Below are 8,290 nucleotides of genomic sequence, written 5' to 3' on the forward strand. Positions count from 1 at the left end.
CTAGACACGACTCTTTTCTGAAGGAAGTGAAGCCACCATAAAGAAGGAAAAGAGTCGCTCGTATAATAAAATTTAGCCTTTTTCTACTTCTCAAGCATGCAGAAGACAACTGTGATTTTTGCCAGTTTATTATATTTTCATACGAGTTTCAAAGATATCTTCGATTTTATTAGGTTTTAGATTCGTCATATCTGTAGCATTCGAGCACGTGAGGTGCCCCGTTCTCCCTTTCATTTGCATCAATCACTTCACAAACGAATGAGTTTGTGGAGGACTCTAGAAACCCGCATGTAATCCCTTGCCCCTTGGAGAGAGTCAGATTGCAGGAAGCATAGCCTGTCTTTGAGATGGGAGGAGACACTGGTACTTCAGCATTGTTTTCACACGTACTGCCATACTGTCCACACGTATGCCGCTGAGGACATGTCAGACCCAGGTCCCCACGTGTTGACATGCAGACCGCTCTGGGCTAGACTGCTCAGTGAGAACATGGAAGCTCTGCAGAGCTACATTAGACATATGAAATATTTAACACAAAGGTAGGTCATGCCACGCAGCCCTATGGGATGCTCTCTAGTAAACTCAAAGCGCTCCAGGTAGGAATTTCTCCAGAAAAAGCCACACGTAGCCTTAGGAATCCCCCAATTGTTTCAGTAGCCTGTTGGGACATCTCTTGGGTCTCCTAAAGATGCAGAAACAAGAATGGTCTCATGGGGCAATTCCAAGGGCAATGCATCCACAAGGCGTACAGGTAAGAAATTTTGCCTCAGGTGCTTTCAGCAGGTTCCAGACAGATGCTATATCACTCCTCCTCACCGCAGGGAGAGCACTATTCCCTCAGTCTGCTGGTTTATTTTAGATTATCCAGGACTTTCTATCGCTGTATGACTCTCCAGTATCCTATAGCAAAAGCCTCAGCTGCCAGCTGATAACCACAGATACAGCAGAACACAAATAGCACAGAGAAATGCCTCTAAGCATGGTATCAGCAGGTTGCCAAGAGTAAGTGTATTCTAAGCAATGCCATTAGACACATTTAAATGATGCTGCACACTTAGAAAGCAGCCTGTGAACTCTGCCAGTATCTCCTTTACAGCTACCATAAGTAATTAATAGCACATCTACACATGCAAGTCACATGACAGGACACTGTGAAAATTAGATGTTAATTCATTATTAAAAGTTTCCTTCTAAAGTGACATGTCAGACGGAGAGCCTAATACAGCTTTGCATGATTACTTGCTTGGTTTCAGCATGCAGTTGTTATTTAACAAGTAGGAGCAGCGTGGAGGGAGCGAAAGCAGGTTGTCGTCTGCAGCTATTTATAGGCTCCGGGAGGAGAGCACAGGGACGGAGCAGAACAAAACCACATCAAGAGGCTGGCGCCTGACCTGGCTGCGCAGCCAGCTCCTGCACGTACCTGCTCCCGCTGCAACGGGGCGGCTCAGGGCAGGACGCACCGAGGGAGGTCCCTTGTGCCCACTCGTAGCATAAAGGGTGAGAACGCAGCGTTTTACAGAGATTTCTCAGCCAATAACCTGGAATATCAATGAAGCGAATTACAGCTCCAACATTTTGTGCACAGATTTTTAATCATCAAAAAAAATAAATTAGTCATCTTCTTACAAGTCCCATTACTTGTTAACTTCCCTGATCACAGTTTCAAAGAATCTATTTTTGGTGACTTTTCAGTTCTTTCTGTTCTTTTTTCCTAAGGCTAAGCTCTAAGTCTGCATTCTGCAGAGTGTACCAGTTAAATATTTCCTCTAAACACAAATGTTTTCTACCTCATGGGAATTAAGCTGAAACCTCAGAGCCAGTTCTAGCACCAGCATTTATAAGCAAATACAAAAATATTCAGGCAGACCGAATTCAAGTTATAAACACCAAAAGAAATCTATAGTGGATCAACACTTGGATTAATCTCTTACACAGACCTGTTTTTATATAAAACTTTGAACCTGATTTGATCGGATTTATACACGTTAATAGCATATGATGATCTGGCCAACAGATTAACCATGAAATCAAAAGCGTTCTGTAGGGAAAGTGTTAGAAGTTTAGACACCCACAGGAGGACTGCAGAGATGCCAGAACACTGTGCTGGAAGTGATAATTGCTCAGAGGTAACATTCCACCTGTCAAACAGTATGCCAGCAGCATTGCAGGCTTCTAATAGTTTTAATTAAAGGTCTTAGGCTTAATTTTATGTCTAAACTAAGGTGGCTAAAGTTATGCTCACTGCCATTTGCATCACTAAAGTGTTCTAGAGGCCCTGAATTTTCCGTCCCCTTTGTTGTTGTTTTTTAAACCCAGTATGTCGCTTTCACATGCAGACTCACAGCCCTCTGTAGCCCTCACCAATAAATCTTAATTATCAAGACACTTTTATTATATTAAACTACATGCACCTTCCAAGGAGAAAAGAGCCTTATTGCCACTGAAAGAAAGGATGGCTAGCAGAGCATGATTTACAGTAATTAGTAAGATTAAGAACCCCTATTAACTGCAATTAGACAACAGAATATTAAAGGGCAAAAATTACCATGCAGTGTGTCAGTAAATAAATACATGGATGATGCAGTTTCTTGCAGATGAAGTAAAGCAGAGCTGGTCAGGCTGAGTCACAGGCCAGAATGTTTTTTCATGCCAACAAAAGAGTATATCCTGCAGGAGCAGAATCTGATAAAATAGTGCTCAGGGTTGATGTAACAAAGACACAACTGTACACCTCTGCAAGTCTAAGATACACAGATTTCCACTGCTACGGGGAAAGGGCCTATAACAATCTAAGCTCATACAATGACTACCAAGTTTTCAATGAAAGAAAATACAAAATGTTTACAAAACATAAGAGCTTTTCCAATATCTCGAACAAGTCTTGACTCTTTTACTTCTGGAAAATAAATCTGCCCTGTTCACTAGAAGGTTTTTGGTTGTCCTTTTTTCCCCCCCCTATTTTTGTGAGGTATTCTTTTCACTCCTTTTCCATACCCTGCTCTCTCATCTCCATTCCCTCACTTCTCCAACCCAAGGACGAGTTACAGCTGGCTTGGGCTCCATGATTGTTTTCCAGTGGTGTCATTAGTGCTTGTGGCACCAAAGAAAACTGGTCAGTGGGAAAGACAAAGGCCCATCCCTAAAGTCAGCAGCTTAAAGCATAGGACTGGTAAACTCAAGTTACTACATTTTCTCTCCACTCCTTTCCAACCAATATTGCTTCAGCTTATAAGCAGCTCTGAGCTGGAAGGAGCTAAAGCGCACTGCACCTGGGCACGAGAAGAGGCGACACTTTTCTGGTTGCTGTCAATATTTTTGCAAAGTTCCCCGGAAGGATGTCCACAGAGCTCCAGAACAGTGAGTCTGGGGAGCTGGTTGAACTCTTGGCAACTGCCATTGGAACTGGCTATGTCATTTGCTAGGGTCTTGTCTCTCCTTTGAAACAGCAGTTGTCACCAACACAGCTTCAAATATGAAAACCCAACTGAGTGCCCAAAGCCACAGAAGTTCAGAGAGTTGGGAAAACAGCATACAAACTCTTCCTCGGGATCCACAAGCACCGTTTGTCCAACCAGCATCAGCTCAGTTCAGAAGGAGCAAGAAATACTGTCTATAAAACAAAGAAAACTTCCAGAGCAAAAAATCCCCCACAGACCTCACATGGAGTCAGCCGAGAGCTGTCAAAGGCCCTGGGCACAAAGCACCACTTGTTGTTTCCAGCACAGCTCCTCTCCCTGGTGCAGCCTGGACAACTCGCCAATGTGTCCTGCTTGCCAGGAGATGCTGCCGAGGGCTGGCAGCAATGAGCCAGCTCGGCCTCTACAGGGCGAGAAGCTTCTGAGCTTCGTACAGCTTGTCAGCTCAAATTTGCTAACAGGACAAGAATTTTGTTGGAGCGGTAGTATTTTTTCAGTTTGACAAATATTAGAAGATATTTTCTGAAACTGATATTGGAGATAAATCCGCACAATCAGCAGGTCTACTGCAAAGTCAGCGAGACACATCGTTGGTGTTGGTCTACAGAGCAAATAACACCAGCAACAGAGCTGAGCTGCTCAAATTTATTTAAGAACTTCTCAAAGGTTTATGAGTTTGTGAGATATCCCTTATTTACTTGTTCACAAGAGTCTGCCCAACTCTCATGTCTTCTGACAAACAAACAAGCTACTTTATGGTAACTCTTTATAGTCTACATCATTGCTACTCATCAGTCTCAGGACATTTACCAGACCTCAACCCACGATGAGCTGCACTGTTTCAGACTTCCTTATACATTTTACTGAAGAGGACCATGTTAAATGCAGCGAGTCTTCCCCCCCCACCCCCAGTGCAAGCCCCTTTATCCACCAGACTAGTAGCAGGAATCAGCAACAAGAAGAATTTCTGTTAAATATCAGGAATTCATCAGTTAGAAATAAGGAAAAACTGAGCATGCTTTACTTAGAATGGGATTTTGCTAATAAAAAAAGTCATATTACACATCATTTTTCAATAGACAGAAACACAAAGAACTTAATTTTCAATATAACATAATTTTTGGACATCTTGGCTCAAGCTCAAGAAAGATGAATTACAGCGTATACTACAAAGAACTGCCTGGATGATCAAGAAATGGGAACAGAGGACAAGATTAAAACAAATATGCTTATTTAACCTAGAAACTTCACTAGATGTTTTCCAGTAAATAAAATCAGGGAGAGAGGAAACAGTTAAGACAAAGTTAGAAAAAGAAAAAATAAATTGGCCGAAAACCAATGTTGAAAAAAAAAATAATCAGTTTCTAACAATCAGAAAAATTAAGCTCTGGAATAACCTTCCAGCTCTCCCAAGGAGGAAAGAACTGAACTGGTTATATGATTAGGTTTTATCACTTTATGAAAGAAATCACAACGCTGCCGCCTGCAAAAACCACTTGATTACATGAGAGAGCACACCAAGCCCAAGACTGAGTCAGTCACCATGCTCACTGATGAGTAACTGGTGGTGGAAGCAGTCAGCTCTAGAATGGTGCCTTTCCCCCTCACATTGCTCAGATTCAAGCCATTTTCCTATGTGAAATGCAAGTTCATAAAGATATGATTTTTTTTTTTCCCTTTAAACAAATACTTCCTTGTTCGCAAAGCAAGATTACAAAATATTCATAGAGTAACTATATACCAAAGCAGAGTGGGGTGTGAAAAGGAGATTCTAGTGCTAAGGACCAAGCACAACACCACAGTTTCTTGAAGTTAAACCAAGAAATAATAGCTATATTGTTCCTTCTGCAACAATTTACTGTTCCAGAAATCTTTCTCTATGAGACCTGAAATGGTCATCACCAACTATTTCCCTCAATAGTACTGAATATATCATTCTAAAACAAACATGTAATCAACCTTAAAACTACCTGTTTTCTCACAGCGAACAGGTCATGCTCAATTACCTGCATGTTTCTGTTCTGTTGTGTATCATTGTAACGGATTTTTCAGCAACACACCAAAAAGGCAGTCCTGCCTTTTCAAATTTCTCACTTTTCTCCTGTTCCACCACGTATGCTGATTGCACAGACCCAGCACCTCATTCATCCCAATGGCACTACATCCCCCCTCAGTTACAGCCCAGCAAACAATTGCCGTGCTGACCTGGGACCACATCTGATGGCAGCCTGGTCACCCACCAGGTCCTTTAGCAGGCCTGCCCTGGTCCTCCTCACCCCAAAGAGGGGCGATTAATAAAGATACACTGTGAAGGGATTCACAGCCTGGGTTATACACTGGGTTAATTAATATCGATACACTGTGAAGGGATTCACAGCCAGCTGGAGCATACAGCCAAAACTTTCTACAAAGACATCAAAAAGTTTCCAAGCTCTTCTGTTAGGACAGAAAATCATAACAATGGAACTCTCTAAAGACAGAAAATGAACAAATACAGGGGAAAATGAATTTTAAAAAAAGAACAAAACCTACCTCCTTCAGATCTTCCTTCCACTCTCATTTCAGCAGCCCCCAGGGTCCCCCACAGAACCCAGCAAAGCCTCTCCTCATCACCTAGCTCCTTCCCCAGAGCCCCCTCACCACACAGGAGCCCCAGGCTCCTCCCCAGTGGGCAAGCACCACCTTATCAGGCCCACAGCACTTTGGTTTGCCACCTGAACGGAGAAACAAGAAACAGCTGCAGAATTGGTAGCAAATAAAGCAATAAAGGGCAAAGCTCATAACATGCAACAGGACTGGGATAAAAGGAGGTGGGTTGCATATAATCCTGACATTCAAGAATATCAATCTGTGCAGAATAAATGGTTTCATAAAGGGAATCGTGCCAAACTTGCAGACTACAGATATGCAAATATAGCTCCAGGATGAAATATTGCTGGGTCTTCACAGCTCACATCATGAGAAAGCCTGCGGAGCTTCCCAAAGCACAGCTCTGTGAGCGTGCAGGAGGTGAGAGGCTTCCGCTGCCTCCTCGGCATGCTCTCACCCCAAGCTGTGAGAGCTCGGAATAAACCGCTTTTCAGTTCTGTCATCGTGATCACTGAAATAGCTGCACCACTGCCGAATTTTCTGGCTGGGGTCACGCCCTCAAACCCAAAAGCCTCTGCACAAAGTCAGAAAAATTCTTGGCTTCACTGGATTATTTCCATATTACAGGGAGGGAAATTAACAGTATTTTAGGGCACTCCTACAAATATGCTTCATATTTATGGTGGGATTAATGTTAAACTTTGACAAACATTATTTCCAATTGCTCTGAAGTGCTGGGGTTGCAAATGAGACTGAATTCCCAGGTGGTCCCAGCTAATCTGCATCACTCCTGGAGATCTCCCCACTTGACACCTTGAAAAATGATGATGATGTGCTACAACCTGGCTTAATTAATTGAACTGTTCATCCTCTCTCCTCCCCCGTATTAACCCACCTGATGTGCAGAATCACTAATCTCAGTATTTACAGCTGGGAAAGCAGGCTGCAGGGCTCACAACGAGCTACACCCATGCTCCTTTGATGTGAAAAACCTTGTAGCCAAGCAAGAGAAAATATAAAAGTATTCCAAAAGAATTTTCATAACTAGTGAGTCTAAATATTACTACAGAGATTACACTTTTGATCTTTTCTTCTCTAATTTGATATAAAATGCATTATTTCTAAGAGAATTATAAGACACCATTGCATTATCCCCAGGACTTCTCTTTGTAAATTCTTATAGACAAATTTATAAATAGCTTTATGTTTTAAATAGCACAGTATCTAACAGCTTGGATATTATTTCTCCTAGAAAGCTTACTTACGATAAATTAGTAAGTAACAATAATGAATAATTGGATGGTAGCAACAACAAGGAATCCTCTGGGGCTTGGTAAGTGCAGGGGGATTTCAGGCAGCCCCCAATGTTGTAGTGGCTGCTAGGTTAGCCTGCTTCGTATGTACCCAACCACTTCTGCTTTTACAGTAAGAGTCTTTCTTTCCACTTCTCATTAGCCAGTTTTGGAGCTCAGAATTAAGAAGAAAAAAAAGGAAGGATTTTGCATGCAACAGGTAATAGTCTCTTTCAGTGTAATCCAGAGCTGTTAACTACAAGACTCTGAACATGCACACACTTCCCTGTGATAGGAAATTTGTGCTAATTGTCTGACTTGGACTTGCTATTATCTCTACGTCATTATTTCCTGCCTGCAGGTAATAACATTATTTGACTGGGTAAGCAATACCAGCTTACCCCCACCCCACGTGGGGCAGGGAGGGTGGCGCAGCTCGGAAGGACCCGCTCGGAAGGGCTGTTAGCGTGCTATCATACGCACCCCACAGAGCAGCTTGGGGGGTTTTTGTTTCTCCAGCAAGCTACAGGAAACTTACTTGAAACAAATAATAACTAACTTCATTTTGCATAATTTTGATCCAGAAATCTAGATTTTTTCTAGATTTTTCATTTGGGTTTAAAGCAAATAAAGGTTTTATAGGAGCAAGGAAAAAAAAAAAAAGTAAGATTTTCTCCATAAGCTGTGAGCCAGTCATGTCAATGAGCCTGTACTGGCCACAAATGGGGTTGGGAAAGTCATCTAGCATGGGGCAGAGCCAGCTCCAAAACCCCTGCTGCAAGCCTGGCAGTTTTAACACCTACATGCAACTGAGGCTGGCCTTGAGGAATCTATCTTTTGGAAGAAGATTTCTGAGGTAGGAGAAGCAGCATCTTGCCATTTGCTTGTGTCCCGAAGATTGCATTTCACCATCCACTACAAAGGCAGAGCAACAAACAGCATATTTTTTCTTATTAGTCTGAGCTTTCCAGATGCCTGGATTAAAGATGAAGG

The 8,290-nt window shown here is 42.4% G+C and overlaps 1 protein-coding gene across 7 annotated transcripts in view; it reads right to left on the reverse strand.

Moving 5' to 3' along the window:
- LOC308200365 (uncharacterized protein) overlaps positions 1 to 7,670 on the reverse strand; it is a 67,207-nt gene extending 59,537 nt beyond the window's left edge. For 2 of the 7 annotated variants that reach the window (XR_013955562.1, XR_013955563.1), the window contains exon 1: positions 5,949 to 7,655. The gene's annotated coding sequence lies outside the window, so the exon portion shown is untranslated. Of the gene's footprint in view, positions 1 to 5,948 lie in introns of all 7 variants that reach the window. The other 5 variants (XR_013955559.1, XR_013955560.1, XR_013955561.1 and 2 more) reach the window with 5 other exon arrangements.
- Between the last annotated feature and the right edge of the window lie 620 nt (positions 7,671 to 8,290).

Source organism: Anser brachyrhynchus, assembly GCF_964034855.1.
Source record: "Anser brachyrhynchus genome assembly, chromosome: 10".
Classification (NCBI taxonomy): domain Eukaryota; kingdom Metazoa; phylum Chordata; class Aves; order Anseriformes; family Anatidae; genus Anser; species Anser brachyrhynchus.